Source organism: Triticum aestivum, chromosome 5D (assembly GCF_018294505.1).
Source record: "Triticum aestivum cultivar Chinese Spring chromosome 5D, IWGSC CS RefSeq v2.1, whole genome shotgun sequence".
Lineage (NCBI taxonomy): Eukaryota > Viridiplantae > Streptophyta > Magnoliopsida > Poales > Poaceae > Triticum > Triticum aestivum.
In genome coordinates this window covers 559,519,348-559,522,846 of record NC_057808.1, presented here as the reverse complement: position 1 = coordinate 559,522,846, position 3,499 = coordinate 559,519,348, and positions in this window count along the sequence as shown.

The window sequence follows — 3,499 nt, the reverse complement described above, 5'->3', positions numbered from 1 at the left end:
AGGACTTATATTGTCACTCGGAGGCTCGGAGCGCGCTCCAGCTGTACTGGTCCTCCCTTTGCGACAGAGGATATGACATGTGGTTCGTCAAACCTCAGGTCCCCTACGACATGGATTTGAGTGTGACAGTTTTCTTCCAAATAAAAATTACGTTGATCTTACTATGTCCTATTTAAATTTGTAGTATTATGTGCTATCATTTCCAGACCTTTTGCTTTTATCAAGTGGAGATTGTTCCATAAACTCTGGATTGTGCTGTGGCCGGCTGTAAAAATGCTGAGACTGCATCCTACCTTCTCGATACTGCTTGCATTATGGATTCTTTCTGTAGTGTCTGACTGTGAATTTGCAATATGTATGCCATGTTGTACTTTTGCTTCCATTAGTGACTGCCTTTCTTTCATACTTCTATTGTGTTTTACCGGGAGCTTTGTTTTCACTTCCATAGCTGAAAAATCCTTACTCCATTTGAAAGGTTATCATTTACTAAGAATTAACCTTCATTTGCAGATCATAAAGTATGCTCCACGTGCTGATCTTTATGTTCATTGATTGCAGAAACTAGGCAAACCACATTTGGAGTATGTATGAAGTATTTTTCTGCTCCTGGCCTTTCTTTGCAGAGCAGTGATAATAACATCAGATCCGAGTTAGCTCTGTCTGTTTAGTTTCAAGATAACTCCAAAAATATTTTTCACTTACTTTAATTCTGGACGTTATCCCTTGCTTACTTGTTGTTTTGGTAATTTGGTAAAAAGTTGGAAACTAGCAGAATTATACATGAGCTAGCATCAGACCAAAATGATTGGGAATTTCAACATGTGCTCCTCTTGTTTCTCCTAGCACTAGCAGGACATAAATTGTACATTGAGGGATTGCAAGGGGCAAACACAAGGAACATCTGTCATCTGTGCTTTCAATCATTGTGAAGATGGCAAGAGACAAAACATGTACATGTACTGCTGTTAACCTAGCAACTGTCTCATGGTCTTTCCTTACTGTTAACTGTTAACCTGTGTATCATGGTCTTTGCTGACTGAAGTATCCTGCAGTTCATCCTGTGTATTGTTGAAGCTGATCGATGCTTAGAGTGTACACGTTTGCTGATCCAAAGCAACAAAAGCAGCGAGCGGTCATATGCAGGCTCATGTGGGCTGCCATATTATTCCGCAAGTATTGTGCTGAAATGTATATCGCCAAATTAATGATTACTGATCGATCATTACAAACACGTACCAAAATGGAAGAGTGAGTACACAGGTAATTGCCTTAATCAGTCTCTTAAATCTGGGCCTGCGAGTGATCCAGCAGTTGTGTCAGCTTAAACTTGCTGTATTTTATTTTTTTGAAATAGAACGAAACTTTATTCATTAGAAATAACCAATACATCGTTTGTGAGGATGAGTACAATTTCATTGATAGGCTCCTCGAACCAATCCAAACTTAAAGAAAATCTAGCTAATCTAGCAAGTTCATGTGCTACTCTATTTGTCTCTCTATTACAATGTTCGAATCTAGTCATGATGAAATCACATACGTAGTGGAATCTAATCATCAACTCAGATAATCTAGAGGTGATTGAGACCATGCAGGACGGAGGACAGTCAACGGGTGCGGCGGCGGCAATTTTCGATGACAGCTTAAACTTGCTGTAGGTGAGAGCTAACGGCGCACATTACCTGTGTGCTGGAGTTGGAATGTGTTTTGTGCTGGAGCAAGTGCAGCGTAGGGTTGCAGTTTGCTTGCAACTGTTGCCAAGCCAAGCTATGTACGCTGACCAAATTCAGTGGAGCTTGTGTGTCTCCTCTGCTTTGCTACTCTGTTTCCTCTGCTCTGCTCTGTTCTGCTCTTGCTAACCGCTTTACTACTCTGTTTCCTCTACTCTGCCTGCTCTTGCTAATTTCTTTCAGTTCAGGTCCTAGGGCTACTCTGTTTCCTCAGTGCGCGCGTCTCCACACACAGGCCGAGCGAGGTGGTGTGTCAGATGCTCGCAACTACTCAGCAACCAACGCACAACTGTTGTGCCGTCGACTGTCTGAGGCGTGAATAATGTCGACGGGCTCCTCCAAAGAAGCCACGCGTTATAGTCGTTTGTTGTATATTCGAATGACATTGATTCACATAATATTTCTTAGATTGGCATTTCAAAATTACTGAAGATTACCTGCTAGCATCCATTCCTCTATCGACGAAGAGAAGAGCACATACAAATTTTTTTTTGGCACAGTAATGCACATAGTGTGCCAGGAAACATATTAATCTTTCGAACATGCTCAAGCAACGACCAAAGTATACGGCCGAACGATACAAAGTGGAGAGGTAGCCCTCTAACAAAGCAGATCCTGGGATCTCTATACCATCCAGAGACTAGGCTATCGTAGAAGAACAAAGGGAGGCCTGATTACAACGCCATGCCATGCCCTAGAGGCTCCATGACGCCCTCAGAAGGGAGAACGGCGCAGAGCGTCGCCGCTGCCGAGTCCGGAATAGACAAGGGTCTTGACCCGAAGGCCGGACACGGAGAGAAGAACCACAAAGATGTCTTGTGGAAGATAGAAGCTTCCGCGGGCGTCGCCGCCATCGGCGTCATGGCGCGGAGCTTTCGCACGACACCTCACCCATGTCACACGGTATACCCAGGACATACGCGATGAGCTCCGACTCACAGATCCGGATCTGGGCACCGTCCCGACATGGGCGTGCCTGAGCCACCTGCCGCTAGACCTCTCGCCGCCCATGCGACCAAGAGGATAAGCCACCACCGCCGCCATGAGGCCCGCCAGAGAGCCAATCCTGGGGACCGCCGCCGAGGCCACTGCCCCAGCCACCCATCCACCATATGTCACACCAACCCCGGCAGGTAGGGTAAAAGGTCGTCCTTCCACACCTAGCCCGACATCAGTCCCCGGATTTGGGTCCACACCTCCATCGTAGGTGGCGTCGACGCCTGCATCCGCAACCAGTCCCGGTGGACCTAGAGACACGACCCTAGGACTGCCGACGGTGCCACCAAGCTGAGCTTGCATGACACCAAATCCGAGATCACTGGTGCCGCACGGCACGACGAGGAAGAAATGTCAGGACCACCACCACGACTCTCATCACCCGCGAGGACAATGCACACGAGTACATCCCAAGCTGAGCCCAAGCCTCACCTACCCTGAGAAACCACCCCGATGCACCTCGGGCCCAAATACGGCCTACCCGAGCACAAACCCTAGGTGAGGGGAGCCGCCGTCGTGCGTGCAACCGACCAGCCCCACATGCCACCGGCTCCAACCTGGGAGAAGGTAGACCACAACGTTGCCAGCCAAACAACGGCCGACCATCGCACCACGTCCGTCGATGTCCGCCATGTAGCTCGCACCAGCGCGCCACCGTCACGCCCGCCTGATGCCACGTCGTCGCGCCCACCGCCGACCCATGCTCCGGTCCTGGGGAGCACGCCCATGATGCCACCGTCGTGCGGGAGGACGCCGGGGCCTCGTCGCTGCCGACA